The sequence below is a fragment of the Cottoperca gobio genome, chromosome 23 (assembly GCF_900634415.1).
Source record: "Cottoperca gobio chromosome 23, fCotGob3.1, whole genome shotgun sequence".
Lineage (NCBI taxonomy): Eukaryota > Metazoa > Chordata > Actinopteri > Perciformes > Bovichtidae > Cottoperca > Cottoperca gobio.
The window spans coordinates 14728995-14750856 of record NC_041377.1 but is presented as its reverse complement, the minus strand read 5'-3'; the positions used below and the strand labels follow the sequence as shown (position 1 = coordinate 14750856).

At 38.9% G+C, this 21862-nt stretch overlaps 1 long non-coding RNA gene across 1 annotated transcript in view; it reads right to left on the bottom strand.

Moving 5' to 3' along the window:
• Nucleotides 1-13417: 13417 nt before the first annotated feature.
• The window catches only part of LOC115028465 (uncharacterized), a 44251-nt gene continuing 35806 nt past the window's right edge, over nucleotides 13418-21862 (bottom strand). The window contains exon 3 of the long non-coding RNA XR_003834566.1: nucleotides 13418-14022. This is a non-coding gene — a long non-coding RNA (uncharacterized LOC115028465). The remainder of the gene's footprint in view (nucleotides 14023-21862) is intronic.

Genomic DNA, 21862 nt, shown 5'->3' with positions numbered 1-21862 from the left:
AGAGCTGTTAACTATTCCTTAAGAGATACCAGGAAGATGAGCAAACTAGCAATCAAATTGTATTTATATAGCCCAATATCCCAAATTACAAGTGCAGTAAAGCAGCCAATGTAATAACAGTAATCACTTAGTTGAATTCATTTACAGCAGCAGAACAAAGGTCACTTACATCTCATGGATATTAGGCACTATTTACTGATGGACGATAACCCTTAAGGCCTGTGGCTGGTGGCTGTGGAGGGACATCCAGAGGTATTTTGTATGTGTATGAGCACATGAGCTTTGGCTTGGCAGGATACACCGGACAGGTGGATGCTCAGCGAGCCAAAGTCCCATTACTTGTTCAGGGGGCAGCAAGTGTGTGTGTGTGTGCTCGTGCATGCATGTGGTAATTACTTTTTCTGTGTGTGTATGTGTTTGTGTGTGTGCAGACGGGGTGATTAGAGATGGGTAGCGGGTGGAGGGCTTGTCAGAAGTTATCTTCCCATCTCATCTCATCATAGGCAGTCTGGCGGATTCCCTCGATGGCTCAACAGCCCGACGCCGCGGTGCTACTGTCAATCGGGCCGTCAACGCCTGCAGAAATCGATGCCAATCTCCCTCGGTTTTCTATTTTTAACCGAGGCTCAGCACCCAGGCCTTTGATAAGGATGCTGCCTTCTTTTGGCTCTCCTCTTCGCCTCGGATGAGCACCCCCCCTTCCAACCTCTTTCTCCACCCCTGCTGATGAGAGGTGATAACAAACAGACGAGATGGAGCTAAAAGCACAGATCTGCCTGACACTCAGAAAGAGGCTTTCATGGTGGAGAAAATTATGATTGTTAGCACTATTATAAGCAGTAAGGGTTGTAATATTATTAGGTAAAGACATGGTTGCATTTAAATTGTCACTTTCATCAGTGGTAGTACTGATACTTCTTCTACCACTACAAATAACATACAACGTATACCTTTACTTAAGTCTTTCATTGACAAAAATATAAATGGCACTCGTTGCTACACCCTTAGACCAAGTTTCAGGAAAATCAGGCCAGTACTTTTTTCAATAATCCTACTGACAAACAAACAAACCAAACTGAAAACATTACCTACTTGTTGGAGGTAGAGATAACTGCTACACAAATTATTTAGCTTCAGAACACAAATTAGTAATTGGAGCTCTAAATCAAATTTACTTGAGTTAGAGAGTAAAAAGTGCCAGCTGGTTTCAGGACAAGGAAATTCGAACATCCACATTTTCTGAATGGTTTGATGATCATGAAAATGATGTGAATCCGAGGTTGGAATAATTTGGCAAAGATCCCAGGTTCACTATGTGTCAGTTGATTTATGGTAATTTCATTACTTGCACATTTTGTTGGGGAATTTGCAACACTAAAGTACAATATGACCTCATATAATCTTATGGCCCTATATTGAAGGGACCTGACTCAAAATCTAGTTGTACCACCATTGTATTAGTTCATAATGTAATACAATATAGGAAGTTGTTCCTTGTGCGGTGCGAGGGTCTAAGGACAGAGGGTGTCGTATGCTGAAATTTGATTTGACATTGTGTATTTTCCTAAATAAAGTAGTTTTTCATCAAATTACAACAAACTAACTTACAGACAGAAAACCTGAAGCGAGGTGGTATTCCAGTACAACAATGTTGCTTAGTTTCTGGGTTTCAGAATATATAGTAAAGCTGTCATACTGGACGTGATAGGAACATATAGGCAGCGGGGGCCCAACCGCAAATATTTGCCCTGAGGCCCTTTAACAGGTCACATTGCCTATAAAAACCTCTGACGTTTTCATGTTTTACTGCTATAATGAGTCAAATCAGATTGTAATGTGGACCTAAATAATTGCTATTAATGTTATTAATGACACCTGTTATTTTCCTGCGATGATGTGCCCATAAATGTCTGCTGTGTAAATGGTCTGTTTGTTTTCAGTTTGTCACATGATCATCACTGAGTCAGTGTAATGTGAAAACCTACTCCATAAAGAAGAACACTGGTGAATAGGCACTGTAATACAGCCCTGTTTGAATCATGACCTTTGGAGTCACCAGATCCCAAACCTAGGAACACCTAACGATGTATTTGGACCCACATTGTTTTCCACCACCAAATGAGGGAGAATCTTTTGGAAGAATTATGTTTTATTCCTCCAGTAAAGTTTTAGAGACTTGTTGAATCTATACCTAGGAGCATTGAAGCTGTTGTGGAGACACTTTATGTTGTTATATTCCTTTCATTTATCCACCATTTGAACATACTGGAGTAGAAAATACCCAAGTGTCAGCAAAGCAGAACTTTGATGAAGCACAGTATAAGACAAATCAACACCTGGCTATTGTTTCTCCTCCTCCTCCTCTTACGCTGGTACTTGATTTCCCAGCATGTCTTCTAGATGTGTTTCCTCAACGGACTCGACGGTGCTTTGTCACCGCTCAGTCTACGTGACAGAAGGAGCTCCTGGAAAATTAACCCCCCATTTTTCCCGTGAGCTTAACTTCAGATGGTACACATTAATAATCACTATTGCTCCGCGAGTTCTGCATCGACAGCGATCACGCTCTGACAAGAGTGAAGTTGTGCTGGGACTTGTCGGAAATGTGTCAGCGATAAATCGTGTTTGACACAATGATGAGGAGTGTTTTGTTTTAAAAATTTGGAATTCAGATCATTCATTCTTAGAAACTGTAGAGGACGTCATTTGCTTTGATGATATTTTCTATGAAGTTTGTTCTCCTATGTTAGGAGTCATCTTGCTAATTTGACGCTAACTTGCAGTTATGTTGAGATCCTTTACATGGTTTTAAATAGAACAAAAACAGACATGCAGTTAATGTTAGATGGCATGTTAGATGTTTTAACAGCTCCTCCATCTCTGACTTTGATGCAGACACAGCAGCAGTGAATAGGAAGGGCGGCCTGCTGGTTATACAAAGCGTTATGTAACTGATAGGTCACACCTTTGACCCTCATGACACCCACAGTGTTCAGCCACAGCTGCATCTTTTAGCACTGCGCCCTTGAGCAAAGTAATTAATTTAGCTGAAGTCATGTTGCATTACAGCACCGTCCTAATATCTAAGATATAATCGAGGTTGGGAGGATTACCTTAAAAATGTATTTCAATATAATAACTAATTATTAAAAAATGTCAGTAATTTAATTTCTGTTACTTTTGGAATAAATCAAATCAAATCAAATCAAATCAAATTTATTTGTATAGCCCAATATCACAAATTATACATTTGTCTCAGTGTGCTTTACAGACTGTACAGGTTACGACATCCTCTGTCCTTAGATCCTCGCATCGCACAAGGAAAAACTTCCTAAAAGAAACCCCAAAATTAAAGGGGAAAAAATGGAAGAAACCTCAGGGAGAGCAACTGAGGAGGGATCCCTCTCCCAGGACGGACAGACGTGCAATAGATGTCGTGTGTACAGGATAAACAACATAGTACAAATACAACATTTGACAGAAATTATGTTGTGTTGGAAAAAAAAGAAATAGAAAGTATGGATGAATCCAGGAAAATGTCAATAAGGCTTCCCGGTGTCCAGCAGGACCAGGTCAGCAGGCGCTGTCACGATTCATGATCCTGACGTAAACTTTATCAGTGGCAACCTGCCACATGAGAGACAGACACTCCGGGGATGATACCCCGGATGGTGAGTTAGTAACATACATTTACATAAATGCATACAGATAGAGAGGGACAAGAAGAGAGAGGGAGGGGAGGAGAGAGGAAGAGAAGGAAGAGAGCAGGGAGGTGTCCCCCGGCAGTCTAAGCCTATAGCAGCATAACTAGGGGCTGATCCAGGGCAAACCTGAGCCAGCCCTAACTATAAGCTTTATCAAAAAGGAAAGTCTTTAGCCTACTCTTAAATGTGGAGAGTGTGTGTGCCTCCCGAACACAAACTGGAAGCTGGTTCCACTGGAGAGGAGCTTGATAGCTGAAGGCTCTGGCTCTCATTGTACTCTTAGAGACTCTAGGAACCACAAGTAACCCTGCAGTCTGGGAGCGTAATGCTCTAGTTGGTTTATAAGGTACTATGAGATCTTTAAGATATGCTGGAGCCTGACCATTAATTGATTTGTAAGTCAGGAGAAGGATTTTGAATTATATTCTGTATTTTACCGGGAGCCAGTGCAGTGCAGCTAATACAGGAGTAATATGATCCCGTTTCCTTGTTCTAGTCAATACACGTGCCGCTGCATTTTGGATCAACTGAAGAGTCTTAAGCGACTTTTTGGGACAACCTGATAACAATGAGTTGCAGTAATCCAGCCTTGAAGTAACAAATGCATGGACTAGTTTTTCTGCATCATTTTGAGACAGGATGTGTCTTATTTTTGCAATGTTACGTAGATGAAAGAAGGCAGTCCTTGAGATTTGTTTTATGTGGGAGTTAAATGACAGATCTTGATCAAAGATGACGCCAAGATTCCTTACAGTGGTGCTGGAGGCCAAGTTAATGCCATCCAGAGCTTCTATGTCATTAATATTCAATAAAATATAAATATGCAAAAAAAGACAAGAGAATTTTTTTTTTCTGAAATGTATTTATATATAAAGCATAAAAGGGGAACAACATCACAGCACAGTTGCATGTTATATCGTTCTTTATTATAAAATGTATTTTAAAATGTAATACTGCTAATAATCCCCCTTTTTACTAAATGTATCTGTAATCTGATCATGTCTTTTGTTCTGTAACTGTAAATAATTATAGTGTGAATAGTTACTTTTTGTTTTATTCCGTTACTCCCCAAGCCTGAATATAATAAGGAATGATGTGTCTTCAGAGTAAATCAGGAACAAACTGATCCCAAAGCTTTGCCTATCATCTCCATTTACTGTTCTTTGTGGGAAATATCTTGTAGCTTTTGTTTCAATCCTAGAGTAACAAAGTATATAACAAATATAACAATGCATGTCAATTTTGTTTTAAAATATTGGCAGAACTCGATTCAAACTCTTCCTCTCTAATTTGGTGTTTTTGTGGATGCCGGATTAATCAGCCGCAGGGTATTTAATGTTGTTTGGGTAGCTGAGAGGTAATACAGCCAAGCCATTAACATATCATTAAACAGTCCTAAGCACTGTAATTGCAGCCAGAACGCTGACGATACACTCTCATTAAGTGGACTCTGAGAGAGGAGACGTCTTGTTGTGATGGCTTTAAATGAGATGTTGGGAAAAATCTGTGTAACTCAGCACACTGTTGTCACAATGGGACGTCCACAGGTCACACTGAGCAGGGGTTGTTTCCAAAATGCCGTGTAGGCTCATTCAGAGGTTGCAAAAACAAGGACTCAAGTTATTCGCTACCTTGACGGCTTTTTAGCAGGTATAGCCCCGTGGATGGCAATGCCGGTACAGGTCCATCACTTTGGGCCTGCATGAAATATCTCAACAACTACAGGATGAATTGTAATTATACAGACATTAATGGTTCCAAACAAGGAATCCTGTGGGCTTTGTGATCCAGTGACTTTTTTTCGAGCGCCAACAGCAAGGTAACATTTTTCTTTTTTTTTTTAAATGCCTGGACAACCGTTTGAAGAATTGCCTTGGAATTTGGCCCAGATATTGATGGTGCCCAGACGGCTTTTCCTCTTGTACCACCATGAGGTTGACATTTGGGTTTTGAGTGAAATGTCTCGACAACTAAAGGATGGATTACTGAAAATGACATTGACATTCTTGCCCCTCTCAGGATTTGTTGTAATAACTTTAGTGATTCCCAGACCTTTCGTGTAGGGCCTTCATCAGGTCAAAAGTTTAATTTGTCCAATACTTTGGTTTATGACCAAATATCTGTGTGTTTATTAACAAATATTAGCATGTTAACTAGCTCAACTAAAATGGTGAACATGATAAACTCTATGCTAAACATCAGCTTTAGCATTGGCACTGTTAGCATGCAGATGTTAGCATTTAGCCTGAATCACCCCTGTGTCTAAGGCAGTGGTCTTCACTATTTTTTACGCGAGAGCCACATTGGTAGGACAAAGTCAATAGGAGAGCCACTTTTACCGCAAAGTATGAAAAGCTACATCCAGTCATAAAAATCATGTCTGCTTATCCCACCCAGAACATACAATATGCAATGCAGCCAACCAATACATTCAATAAAAGCAGGATTATCTTAATACTGGGATAATGTTGTCAAACTCTGCAAACAATATTTCTGCTGAAACCAAAAAACAGTGTTTCACAATGTTTGAGTCTGAGATCTTTTTGAGAATCTTTTGCCCAAGCCAAAATCCATGCGATCTCAAAAAATGCCTCAGATGTTCAGCTGTATGAGTTGTCCTGTGTATGAGTCTTTGTTGTCCAGAAAGAGAAGAAGAAAGCTGCTCTATTCTTGTATTTATTTTTACTAATTTCTCAGTTTCGTTCAATTGTGGATGCGTCGTTTAGAAATGCCGCTCCAAATGACTTCGCTTGAAACCAGATCGGGTCTGTTTACACATTAAGCACGAAGGGTTCGACTCCTGGAGGATAAATAAAAATTCCTCTGTCCACTTGTCTTGAATTTTCCTTTCCTTGCCTTGTATGGCTCGTACCTTTCTTTTTTAACGGGAGCAGCTGTTGTCTGTCCACAAACCTCATCTCCAGCACCTTCCTCTCGATTTGCGGTGGTTTGATGCTCCAAAGACAAATCTTAAGTTTCATCTTTTGTCACGTTTTGTTTCTATCCAACTGGTGTGCAACTTTTTAATAAGAAATCGATCCATTTTACATCTGTAGAAACACGCGCGAAGTAGCATGAAATGGTGACCGGAGCCAAGCTAACGCGAGTATGAAGTGCCAGGTTGGTCGTAGTATCCTTCAATTTAAATGTTCCAATTTAGCGATATAAATTATTTTTTAGCAAATATCCATATTCATAAGCATGCTAATGTCAACATATTTTTAATGATCTTAAGTTTATTTATTTCTATACTAGCCCACCATGTATCTACCCATCCAAGAGCACATTCACCATTGTAGTGCTGATAGACCGCCAGCACTGGCAACTCCCCAGTGAGTCAAGTGTAGTGCCTAACAAGTTTAAATATCTTGTTTCTCGACTATATTTGCATCTTTTATCAATTATTATTATTTTTTAGTGTTTTTATGAAATATCTGTATTGACTCATCATATCTATTACCCCTTTATTTAGCCCACTGCCACCAATTAAAGCTTGGCGAGCCGCAGGAGGCTGTGGCTTGCGCTCAATGAGTAACACTGGTCTAAGGCATAGATTGTATATATAAAGTGTACATAGTTATCATGGTGTTGTGGTTTGTTGACTACGGTTTTAAAGCCTCCAGTTTGGCATTTTGGCCCTGGACATCTTTGTTTTTGGCCGTCACCATCTTGTTTCTTTGGAACCAGAAGTGACACAAAAGAAGGTTGTGCTAAATACAACTGAACGGTGGACAAGACAATTTTAGGTGAGCAAAATGTTACAATTAACTTTCATGAACTGAAAACACACAATGAAAGGGTTTAAGTTCTAAGACAAAAATATGAACAACACCTGGACCGGACATCACCATGTTTGCGATCTGTCAATCACAAGTTAGTCCCGCCTTGAAGCATACCTTGCTTTATCATCTATTTTACTCTACAAAATGAACATAGTCTGTGTTGAAAAAGACTTACATCGAGCAATTGAGACCATAAACATGTCAGGAAACGTTTTATTTATTTATGTAAATGTTTTAAGCGTTGTTGTTTTGCAACCTGTGGAGTGGCCCCCTTCTGGATTATGGAGAAAATTGCAAGTGTATGGCACTTCCGCAGTGGCTTTGCTTTCAGACCCCGGATGTTTGCCACTTTTTCTAAGTACAGCCTCACAAAGCTGCTAGCGTGACGGTAATCACTTTGCCTTATTCGATTATTTTCCGCTAGGGTTATATTTGTTTTCTAGGTGCAGCTGTCACTTTTGTCCATTGTGGTAATTTCATTTTGGAATAAAATGTGTCACATGTACATATAGCACAACACTCTGCAATACTTGCTGTTTTCATGAAACTCAACATCTTGGTGAATCTGTCTAAAAGCTAAGCCTCCCTCACTGAGATCACCTGGTAGATCCACTTCAAGGGAGACGTAAGTGAACACAAGGAGACGTGTTAAAGGTGGATTTAAAGCTAATTAAACAGAGGTAGGTAGGTAAAAGAATGTTCATGTTAATATCAGAATGGATTTGATGTTTTGTCCATTTTATTATAGCAGCTAAACTTTATGACAAAAATGTCATAGTTTGCCCACCTCCATAAAACTTTGTGGAATTTAAAAAACCTGCACAATAATATTGACTGTATCTGCACTTTGCAGGACTCATCTGTGTCAATATTTGACAGAATTTCTGGTTTAATTACCGATTCCTTTTTGTGCACTCGCCCAAATTTCAGGGATTATCCAATTACCGCTTGCGTGCCGACAAACAAGCGGGCCTCTTTGCCTTTCACTAATTGGTATGAGGAGTGGTGCCAGTGCTCAAAGGAGAGGCCTATCACTGAGAATTATTGAATAGAGAAGGAGTAAAAAAAGAAAAGAAAAAAAGGATATGTGGTCTGCCCTGGGCTGCTTGTGGATTTCCTCTGATTTCATCAGAAAAAAAAGATGGCTGAGACGATTCACCAGACAACAGCCAGCTGGTGTCTGTAGGCGAGCTTTGCTGCCCAAAATCTCTGAGAAAAAGAAAGTGAAGAATCACGCTGTGCTTCTGCAATTCATCCCCTAAACAATCCTTCATCTCGCCCGCTGTTAGACAACTTTGTGGGATAACACGGTGCAACCATAATGACTTATTTATTTATCAGGTAATCAGTGTGCAATTGTGTTATTATGTATGGCAATTTCATGCCTTATAGCAGATTTAACATTCACTAAATGAGCAATTATGTCAATGATAGGCAGTTTGAATTGCACTTATTAGGTATTCCAGTATCTTGTATCTATTATTGACTTACTTATAAACCAATTACCATCTACTGAAGCTTATTAAAATCTACTGCATGTAATAATTTAACATATTTTACTGCTGTATTACGGTTACTCGCTCCCTGTTTGTATTCCTTACTCAGCTACATGACTCATATGCCAGTCATAAGTAAAACATTTTGAATTTTAGATTTGAGTTAAACAGCCCGACTTACCCCTTGTAAAACTCAAGACATCATGAGTGTATTAGTGTGTATATTTGGGATGTGCCTGCGTGTGGCATTTGAAACACAAAGTGAAAAAAAAAGATATATGGCAGGTTGAACAGGCGTGATTCATAATTTATTGAGGAGCACTGACGTTACAACAGAGAACAAATGAAGCAGAGAACACAAAAGAGCATTATTTATTACAGAAAGAAAGTGTAGCCTGAGGGGGGTGGATACAGTAGCACAACACTCATACATTAAGCCCACTGTACACAAACACGCTGCATTATTGCAGCTGTCAGATGAAAAAAACCCATTACTCCAATTCTGATGATTTTCATGTTTTTTACCTGAACTTGAGGCTTATGTGACCTTGTTAGAGCTCAATCAAGTTTCATAACCTGAGGACTCAATTGCATAATTAAAAAAATATTGCACTGCTGTCAAAGGGGAAAATGAGGCTGTCTTATTTTGCCGAACATTTTGACATTTTGGATATACGAGGTTTACAGAACAGTCAGATCATAACCGAGGGAACACAAGGAAAAAGGCGTACGCACCCTCAGGCGAAAAAGAGGATGCCAACAATCTATTCAAACACAACTTTCCCTTCATATGCCAGAGCTGTTTTAAATAATGCAGGCTCTTTCCCATAGATACCATGATGGTTCATTCCCACCTTTCGATTCCCATGGAACCCCGCTGGCCCTGGATCGAATCCTTCCTCAGCCTCCTCTTACGTGTCTTTCCTGCTCTACTATTCTCTCAGACCTCCTCGTGTCTCTTTTAAGAACTCTATGTAGGAGTGAGAACCTGAAAAATAAATTAAACTGATAATGCAAGCAAAAGAAACTTTCCATCGCACCCCGCTGAATATTAGATCATAACAATTTACAGCCTTGAATAAATCATTAAACCTCAGTAGACCATATCTATTGCAATTTCATCTTGAATAATTATCCTCCTCGTATCGACGCCGAGGTAATGTCACACAATTGCAAGCATGTGTCAAATTCTTGTAATATCCAGGGATTAATAATTCCAGTTGTGTTTTCCGACAACAATCCATTTAGGCTTATTAAGATTCTGCTCAGGAGGGGAAAGTGAGGAGCGCATTTTACAGCAAAAACAAACAAAAGGTTGACATTTAAACCCAAACCCCACAGCACACAACCGGACCCAACAGGAGCAGGAGAATTTGAATATTTTGTTTAATTGGTTGACACCGAGTTCAGTTCATGCAGAAGGTTACTGCTGATAAATGCCATTAGACATTTTGAGCTTGCCAAAATGTCCTGGACATAATTTAAATGTAATGACCAAAAAAACAGTGTAAGAAAAAAGTGTAGCCTTTATGAGAATTTACAAAAAAAAAAGCATATAGTCGCTGTCCAATGAAAACCACAACCTCCAAATCTTTGTCAGCCAAAATGCTCTAAAAAGTGACATCATTTCATTTTTACGTTTTGAATTTCTAAATTGATTGTTTAAAGATTTTTTTATTAAAAAAAATACACTTTTAGCTTACTTTGGACCATTATTATAACCATAGATATCCCCCAAAAAGACTTAAGGACAAAACTTGCTATAGTTGAATTATTATTTTATTATTTTCACATATCACAGCCTTCGTCTGAACACTTAATTTTCTTGGGAAAACCCGTGAAATCATATTCTTTAAATCAAAAGAGCAGATTGTGAAAATGTTTAAATAATGTTTAATTAATAATATTTATTGCGCAAGAAAAAGTCTCAGTACACCAAAGAGTGAAATGTAGAAGTGCCAGTACTATGTACCAGTGAGTACCAGCCCACTGGTGGAGACCACAACAGAACTAAAAATTAATTAAATATTGAAAGATGGACACATACACGACTTTTAAGACTTAAAAGAATCAGTTAAGAAAAGGTTTAAAACAATAAAACCATATCAAAAACCCACGGGAGTTTCTGAAAAACACAAGGTCACAAAGCTGAAAACTTGTCATCTTACAGATACGTGGTTTTCTTCGGACAGCGATGCCATTTGAAATTTGTCATGTGCAATATTTCCAAATATGTCCAAAAATTTGTATTTGTGTGTGACATGGACAGGATTTATTTTCCCACTTGTGTAGCTCTTGAAAGTGTCATACTGTATCCTGGGACAGGTTGGTTCTCACCTTTGCTTCATAGAGGAATAGACAGCCTCTTCATATTCTGTACATTATCAAAGAACAGTAATGACTTACCTCTTGCCAGTTGATTCATTTTAATTTGTGCCATCCACTCCTCCTGATCTCTATTTTGAGAACTACCCAGCTCCAGTTTTGCACAGCGACCTCGGGGCAGAGGAATGCGGGAATGAGTTTGAAATTCAGGGCACGTGCAGAACAGCATTGCAGGTGGGAAGTAAGTCTGTGCACAACTTCGGATCTGCTCGGATTGATTTGTTCGCCCTCACTTACAGCACCATTCTGCTGCCATTGTCTTAAAACCAGTTGTTCAATTAAGTATAATAACCATTTAATTGAGTCATTTACCATTTTCCCCCATTATGAATCTGCTCTAAAAAGATATCCTGAAACACTATTTATTTTTTTACTGTGTGCATATTCTTGATAATGGGCAGGACCATTGATGTGAACACGGCAGCTGTTATATCCACAGGAAGCTCGCTGTGCGTGTTGGCCAGCGCGTTGAGCACTCACCGCGTGTTTAGTGGCTTCTACTCCTACATGAACCCATCGACCATCACGTAGGAATAAAAAGCCATAAGACACAACAGCAATCTCACAGGAGCGTGGGGTGGGGGGGAAAGGAAGGACGAAGGTTGTGCTCTCATCAGGATTGGCTGAGAAAAATGGATTTGAAGAGGAAGGGGACAAAGGGAAGGAGAGAGAAAAGGAGTCGATTTCACACACAAACATTAGAGGTGATACAGGAGCATCAGCAGAATAGCGGATGAATATGTATTGCAGGCATTACTAAACTGAAATCCCTCTGTGTGTTATATTTGATAATGCTCCAAGCAAACTGCTCTGATGAACCTAACCAAACTCCATCTGCTTCGTTTTTGCAAATACAAATGTTTTGCATGTTTTGTACATGAAGTTTAATGCCAGCTCCTCTTTCTCAGATGTTGAACGGATAAATATCTTTCCCTCAAAGCTGGACGTGTTTTGAGTAACATCCCCTCCACAGTGTCTGTTTACGGCTCTCCTGCAGCAGAAATACAGTCACGCCTCCGTGTAACAGTACAGTACGGGTGTATGCACGATAAATATGTATGACTCCACCGCGGTAGGTTTCCTGTTTTGTATGCTAATGATCTCATACAAGTTTAATAATGCAAACTGCGGTGCACTGAGGGTAGGGAGGTGTCGGTGTGGGGGAAGAAGGACCCTGCAGATCCTCACAAATCCTCCGTGAGGTCCTATGGGACGAGGCCCGAGTACTGAGGTAACATATTACATTTAATCTTACGAATTAGACTGCAAAATAAATTGGATTTCCATGCATTTAGTAAAGTAAGTAAAGGCTGCAGCTACTCATGATCGTGAAAAACATAATTTGAAAGGCTTTTATGGTGCTTTTTCAAATATTAACCTACAAAAAGGTGATTTCTAGTCTATTCGCTAGATTTTTAGTAGGAAAAGTAAACACATTAAGATGCCAAAATGGTGTAATGCATAGCATCAGTGATGGAAAGTAACTAAGTACATTCATTTAAGTACGGTCAAGTAAAATCTCCTTCTACTGAACTACATTTCAAGTAAAAATATTGCACTTTTTGGCAAAAAAAAAAGGTATTTGGCAGCTGGTGGCAAGTGGCAATCTTGAGGTTTTGATTTAAATAAATATCTACTAAGTCACTGGTAACACATTGATGTTTGAGGCCCACGGATGAAAGTATTGCAATATCTATATATTTGGCGACTTTTAGGGAAAAATGCTGTATTAAGTTACTGCTGAACACTGCAAACCTGAACACTTCCTACTGCTGCGGCTTCAGAGTAAAAGCATTTAACTGGCGAAACACAAGTTGACTTTTATTTCTGGGACCTGTAGTTTTAAACCGCAGTTTCTGTTTCAACCAGTAAATAAAACGCCTCTAAATCAACCAGGACTGAAATCTGAAGTATTCCAACTTTAATTTGCAGATTAAGATTGTACATTTTATAAAATATGATGCTCTCCTGTAAAGTAATCTACCCCATAGTATATACATTTGTTAAAATGGGCTTCACTTCAACCAAGTGAAGTATTTAAATTCAGCATCAGTAATAATAATTTGTTAAAGTAATATATTATAGTATACTCAAACAGATATTTATTTTACTTTTGAATACTTTAAGTACATGTGTACTGCGTATATATACTTTCTCCACCACTGTCATGTTATAAATGATGATGCATTGATTGTGTTATCAATAATACTTTTACTTTTTAATACTTCAAGTACATTTTGCTGAGACTTTTCCTTAAGCAGGATTTATAATGCATGACTTTAATATTGTAGTATTAGTACTTTGAATTAAGCAAAAATATCTGAAAAATATTTTGTATATAGTGTAGCTAGTTGAGCTCCAGCAACATTAAAATACTAATTACATGATAATGAATGAAAATCTAATAATATATCAAAAATAATAATAACACTATTTAATGAGCTATTCTGGATAACGCCTACTTTTACTTGTGATATTTAAATACATTTTCTGATGAAGTACTTTTACTTTTCAGTAAAGATTTGAGTTGGTTTGGTTAAATGGAAGGAAGTGTAACGAGGGTTCATGTTGGGGGGATGTTTTATCTGAAACACATCCTTGTGTCAGGTAAACGTGGATGGCAGGTGTCATCTCCGCGTCGACTCCTGAAGGATCCTGCAACACAAAAACACAAGAGAGGAGACGTTAGGTTTGTACGGAGAAGACGAAGAATTCAACCTGAATGTGAGTGAGTTATTATTTGCTGAGTACCTCCAACAACAAAGCCTGGAACACATTCGGATATTTTGAGCTGCTTTTTCCTTTTTTCCTGATAAAATGTGAAGTCTTATTTGCGCTTCTTACACCCACAACTTCAAACAGCCAATTATGTCCCTTGTTGAGCAGCAACTACATCTTGATGACTAGTGCTGTTTACGATGCCTAATGAAAAGTTAACAGTGAGCACATTCCTGCACCTGCTAACGTCTCCACTGATGTAAAAACTGTCGACAGTGGATGAATTCAGGATTAAAACTATGAAGGATATGGGTAAAAAAAGAAATCTCCATATTCTCATATACCCTGCCTTCACATTTTGCATCTTCCTCGTGAGCCAAAAAAAAATGTTTTGCTTTTAATTTATCATTAAAAAAGGCTTTTGGAAATTGTTTCAGATAACACTCCACACAATGAGCTGTGACATCTTCATTGAAAAATGATTGATCGGGCTGCCAGGGAGAAAGGCTGTTTGAGAGACAGATCACTCAAACAAGCAAACAGTAAAAGTCCAACAATATGATGAATGGTCTATTTACCCAACAGATGAGGAGAGACTTGCATCAAGATTAAACATGTGGTTTTGGACACGTCCTGGTCACAGAACAGATAGAAATTTTAATAATATGTCTGTGTTCTCTGCAAGTTGGAATTTAATTTAAGTTGTGAGGGATTTTTTGACTGCAAAAAAATGCAGCTTTTCTTGTTCATCACCTCGGATTGTCTTGCAGCAGGAGAAAAAAAGAAGGGTTTTACCTGTGTGGAGTTCCACTTGCACAAATCCCACAAACAAAAGCCACCCATGCTCCTCAAAGATTATGAAAAATTGCACATTTGTGATTAATTCCCTCTACTCTGAACTTATTTCTTTGTGCGCAGTGAAAGTTTGAGCCACATTATCATAATGGCAAAGCCATTATTAGTTACACATTATTCTCCTTCACTGGAGACCCAAGTGTCTGTGTATTCATGTATCATAAATGGACCATTTAACACTTACAATACGCACAAACTGTATCTAAAGTCAAGCCACTAATCACTTAACTAAACTATGTCTCTGAGGATCGAGAGCGCGTGTTGATATAGTGACCCAATTTTTTACACATAGCATCTATAATTGATGTGCAATAGATGTAGCAGCCTCAGATCTGATAAGGGCTGGGGCTCTGATGGATCTCCAGATAGGCTTTCGTGGGGGGAACAGATGTAGAATCGTGCATCAGAGAAGGATGGGGTTGCCTGAGATCGTTTCCACCCTGCAGCGAACAAAATAGCCCTCATATATCCCTGTAATCTGCATTAGCGGCAGAGCACAAGCCAGGAGACAGCACAGAGGGGGATGAGTAATGGGGCTACCGCTGATTTGGCAGGCCTTTATTACACCTCCAAACTGAGGCATGCCCAACTGGCAAGAATATGAAATTTGGTTGTCACAAATGAACATCACCCGCCACCCCGCAGCCCCCCCCCCCCAACTGAACGCAGTATTTATCATCTCACATTACACCCGAAAACATGTTTTTTTAGCAAGGCAGTTTTTACTTTTTCTTGCAAGTGGTTTGAGTAACATTTATTTGAAATAGTCGTGTTCCTCTTAGTGGTGGAAATAAAACAAAGTACGTTTACGCTACTTAAGTACAATTTGACATTTTACGCTACTTTTATTCTGTACTTCTACTCACTATAATAATGGGAGATAATGTACTTTTTACTCCACAACCATGAATTCTTTAAACTAATCGATTAATCGTTTGGTCAGAAAATAGTCCAAGGTTTATGTTTTTATTAAAACAACAATAGTTTGTTTTGCTGGAGTATTAAACCACTGGCTGTTACTATCCGTATTTGGATGGAGCAAAATCAACCAGGACTGATGTCTTAAGGATTGAAAACAGCATTAATCGATTATCAAAATAGTTGCCGATGATTCTTCTTCAGTCAACTTATCGACTTATCACTAATGAGTGATTCTCCCTCTAAATGAAAGACGGTTTCTTGTAAATAACTGTTCGAGGTCAGAAAGCGAAGTTTAGAGGAAAGTCTAAAAAATAAAATATAGATTTCTGTAGCACAACTTACTCCCAAGCGTCACTCCGCGTCTTTATACGGACTCACAAGGCAAACTTTAGCATCTCTATGAGACGCTCACGTCACTATGAGATACTCAGAACAACGGACGTAGTAATTAATAAGAGCGAATTTGTGCGCTAACAAACACAGGGCTACTTTCGTGTCCCGTGTGAAACAAACATTTTTGTTTTTTTTATTCATGCCGTTATTCCACGTGACATATTTTTGGATCGGCAACAGTCTAATAATGTAATATAGAATAATCTATCAGCCAGAGAGGTGGAATTTTCCTGTAAAACAAGTGTTTTTACTGTGTTAAAACTAAAGTACTTCTGGCTTCTCTTTACTGGCACATTTATGCCCGCTTTCTATTTCTGCCCAGTTCTCAGCAGGTCGTGGGATGAGTAATGACCTAACATTTCTTTGGCATCTTCTGTCTGTATAACAACCTAAGAAAAGAAAGAAAATGGAGCCACAAGCAACTGGCGAGAGCCTGAACATGAGCCCAGAGCCAAGGCAAGAAACAACTGCTTCTGTCCAGCAGGAACAGCTCTGTTTACTTCCTCAAAGAAATCACATCCAAAGCAAAGTGTACTTCACTCCAGACCCAGAGGGGTGAAGCAATTAGTTACATCTTCTTTATGTCTCTATAACTTTTTCCTCCTACTTCTGAGACAACATTTAACAGAAGGGAAAGAAGCAGTTAGGGTTAGTTTCAACTGAATATGTTTAATTATGTGAGTACATTTTTGCAAGACAAGAAGCCCCGGCTGTAACCCAAATAGCAGAAATCTTTTTATCTTATCTGAAACAGAGCTAAATCCTAAGAAGTGAAGATATGAAAATGAAAGCATAACAAACACAGCGCCTGGCATTAAACTCTTGTAATAGCTTGTAACAGGATATGCTTACTTGCTATCTGAAATTAAAGCGTAGATATTACATCCCTGGAGGCCAATCAAGTAGTTATGTGTATATTCTGCTGGGACATTAATGTACTCCTACGAACTGTGTGTTTGTGTTTCTCCATGTTTCTGTGTGTGTGTGTGTGTGTGTGAAAGTATTTTAATTTCCTCTCATAATTCATGGTTTCCCGCATTAATAGATTGATTCTGGTGCACTCATGTTTCTATTTACAATTAAAATATCTCATAAACAAACCACACAGCTCAGGGGAAGAACACAGTATCTACACTCCGCTAATGTTGTTATTTTTGCTCCACTTTGAATAGAAACGCGATTATCAGAAAGAGAGAGATAGCGTGCCGCAACGTAACAAATGGTGCAAAAACTTTAACTTCTTCATCAGATAAAAAAACAAAAGAAACAACTCACTTAATCAAAACTGGTGCCTGGAAACATAACCATATGGTGGCAAAATTAAATTTACATCACAGAGTGATGTGCAGCATCAGTTCACCGTCAGTTCTCTGCTCAGCTTCTACACGATACGGATGTATGCAGGCTGCTGTGGAATGCATGGCTTTTCATTATCTGAGCGACAAATAAGCAAAAAATTGAAACATTGAAAAGCTGAGAATAATAATGAATAATAAGTCCAAACAATGAGAGCAGAAGCGCTGCCTCGGATAATAAGTCCACGGGGATGGAAAGGTGTAAGATTTGTGTCCATACAAACCTTTAATCCTTTATTGTGCCTTCGAGGTTTCACATACTTTTATAAGACAACCGGCTTCGACAACAGCAAATTCAATGGTTATTGAGCAACTACAGGTTCTGGTGTCATTACAGGACACCAGGATATTCATTAGTTAAAGTGTGCATATATGAAGTATAACCTTTATACTCCTGCTGATAGCCTCTAAGGTTCTGCTGCTACTGTTTTTTCCCCCACCCACTGCAGGGGTATTAGAAAATGGCTTTTTCCATTCCACGATAAAAAGTGCTTGTGGAAGCATTTTGTAAGCGAGTAGAAGATTAACTCCAGGTTCCCTGCTCGAGTGCAACATCTGCTGACCCTCAAAAGGTGAAACGTGTTGTTAATGTGTCGCGTTACTTTATAAGATGCCCTTTTTACTTTAGAATGTTTAAGTGTTTAGCAGTAACATTGACAACTGTATACAACTGTGTTTTTATAAATTGCTTTCACCAGTGTCTTCTGTAATGTAATGACTTCTTACTCAGCATTCCTCTTTTTTAACTTATTATCCTCATCTGCGACATGTTTTGCCAGATTTCTGCAGTCATGATTTCACATTTTGTTTCTGTTAATTGTTAAATGTTTAATGCCACGGGAGAAGTGGTGAAAATGAACACCGGCAGGTTTACAGTGGCAGTAATATTGATCATTGGGCTTTTTCCCTGTCCAAAATAAATAAAACTAGATGGGGACTCAAAGCCGAGGCCATTTCCATAAGTGAAAAATAATGTGTTTATCCATGCCGTGATTTGGATCCGCTCCAAAATGTAATGGGTACTTCCTTGGCCCAGTTTCATGAAAATCAGTAGTTTTTCCGTAATCTTTCTGACAAACCAGCAAACTGAACCAAAAACAGAACCTCCTAGGCGGATGTAATAAATTGAAACGTTAGATAAGATGTCATAAGACTATAGTAATAATACAGTGTACATGAAAAATGGTTTTCTGTTGAAGGCATACAGCGTATGTTATTAAAACTGGTGGTTACTTCAAATTAGCGTCTGATGTAGTCTATTGTAACACTGCACTACATATATAGATTACACAAGGTATTCTTGAGCTCTCATGTTCAGGTCACTGAGCAGGATAAAGGCTCACTTTCTTTATTGTAAAGAAAGGATGTTTATGTAAGGCAGCGAAATGAAGAAATTAATGGTCAAAACCATTAACCAAGCATGCAACAAATCACTCTTATCTGCTCCGTCCTTTCTCTTTCTCTCCCGCTTTCATTTCTCAATTTTTTTTAAGGTTTTCTCTCTCTCCCGTTGACTCCAAAGTGAGAACATTTTCATGAAGGCAATAAAATGCTCATCAGCGGAGGCCTGGAATTATTTTTTAATATGACGACATTTTAATGAGGACTGAAGGAGATGGCTGGTTTGGCTGATGGCAGCACCTCTTTATCAATAAGTGGCAGGGAGGAACTAATGGCACTTAAACAGACAGGCAGCTGTAGTCTCTCTCTCTCTCTCTCTCTCTCTCAGCGTCTCTCTCTCTCAGCGTGTCTCTCTCTCTCACACAGAACACATACTTTATATTCTTTATTTGCAGGAACTAAATTAAAGTTTGGCAGCATTGAAGAATACAAAAAAAAAGATACAAGCCAGTCTTTTCCTCCACCAGACCAGCTATCACTACTACTGAGGAAAATTGGCCATACTTGACTTTTACACTCCAGACTCCAGTCTGTCCAAGTGCTTACGTGTTTTTGTCATTGATTGGAATGTAATCTGAAGACTTTACAGTTTAGCTGCTCGAGTAAACCTGTCGGATGTGAGTGCTGGGACGGAGTGGCTGCCAAAAGGTTGCGTTATTGGACTTTAGAGGTTATGATGAAATTACAGAAATAGCCAGACAGGGTTCTGCCTTTGAAATACACAAGCCATGAGAAGTCCACATCTAACTTGGCAAAGGTAAAAAAAAGGGTTAGGGTTAGGGTTTCTGTGTCATCTGCATTCATTTTTAAGGTTTACGAAATAGCTTTTCATGTTCAATGCAAATTACACACCCTTTGTAAGAATGACTCAAGCCTCAAAACTGTAATTCGGCTGAGACATGATGTACATTTTTTTTTTATCAGAATGTGTATTTGAATGTGACTTTCACTTGAAGCCTTGAACCTAATTAGTTGTCAAGCAAGTAAAGGGCTTTGAAATTGTAGTAAATTTATGATAAGCAGCAAATTAATGTCACTCACTTAGATGCTTTCCTCATTACATGCTGTTCTAAAAACACAGTGTGATAAGCAAACTGCTTACTACCTTTATTACATACTGCGTTGCTTTTTATTTTTTAATGAGACTTGCACTTTATGATCTTACTACAGTGAGTGGTCAGACTTGGCTGACTTTGCCGCCCAAGGTCGGGACAAAAGCGGTTTGTGGAGGAGAGCCCCCTGCCCACCAGACGCTAAACTAAACCACTTCTCTGCCTCCTTCCTCTTTTACCCATACAAGGTCGTCTCATGCTGGCTACGCCTCCGCAATTAGCATGCAGCCTGTGGCGTGGCCTGTCTGGCGGCGAACACGCGAGCACAGGCGCCATGCTCTCCTAATGAGATGCCAGTCAGTGAGGGTGCCTGCAGGACTGTGAAAGTGAAGAAGAAGAAAAGAAAAACCTCCCGGGGTGTTTGTGCACCATCTCATGGGTGGTAAAGGAGACTATTGAAGTGCACACAGACGGCCAGGGCAGGGCAGGGCAGGCAACTCATTTTACTTAACACACACTATTTATCGGACGCTTTCATTCAAACCGTGGTTCGCCATCTCTTTAATAATGCCTGCTTTATCATAATGTTTCATTGAGGATGGTAAGTAAAGTGTAATGCTGCTTCATGCATAATAATCACTTAGGATGCTGCATCGATTATTAGGTAGTCATAATGTATCTCTCTAGTTGTATCCATAAGAGACTTATAATTCATTATAAGTCACATTTATGACTGTCGTTACAATGTATCAGAAAGCTTTATGTATGTTTAGGAGTGTAGTCATGAAGCATTATAAATCACTATGAATGCCCCCATAATTCATAATATAGATGAGGTCTTCATAGAAGTGTTAATGCAACTCAACATAGAAACATGGGAGTCTCCACGATATGTATTAAAAACCAGGTTGGCAGACAGCTCTTAATACTACATTACCCATGAGCATTGGCTCCTGTTTTCTGTTGTGTGAAAATCTGAGCTGCAACCAATTCAAAAGGCTTTGTTGTTGATGGTGTAATTGCTGAATTCCACCAAATCCAAAAGTAAATAGATTTTATCTGCAGATTGTAAAACATGCTTCCTGAACAGCGTGGTGTTTACCTTCCACCTGCCTCTAGCTGCACAGTTACAGAATTTGAAGCTCTGTAATTGGATATTTCTTGCCAAAATGCCAAGCTATCTGTGAATATCAGCTGCTAATTAGTTCAGTTATCAGAGATCAATTTAGTCATTTATAAAAGAATACAACTACAGTAGAGGTGAGAAGTAAAGCTATGAGAATAGGAATTGTTATTTGGTACATCCCACAGCATCGATGGCTTCTCTGACCACTGGTTTCTGTGTAGAGACTCTAACAACTAGATGGCATTTGACAGCCCCCAGTAAAAAGAAATATGGAGGAAACATCAATGCACCCTACGGTGATAAAATATTAATCCCACCACTGGTTAAGTTAGCTTTTTACTGCATATTAATAGCACGTCTGTGCAGCTCCTGCTTCTTACATCCAGTGCGTACTGTTCTTCAACACAGCATGAGGCATAAAAATCACAAAGCACATTTTTCTACAGTTAGCAAGTCATTATAATGCAGCTCTAGTCTCTAGTGCTGCCTACAGCAACAATAAAGAGAAGCTTTTAGGATGTGTGTGTATCTGTTTAAAATCTTAATCCCATGGCAAAAATGCTCTAAATACCTGCTATTAGGTGCTATTAACCTCTTAGAAGGTGGGTAAAAGGTGGGCGAATTTACCAGAAAATACCTACAAACGACATACTTAAAGTAAATTGAAAGCTGCT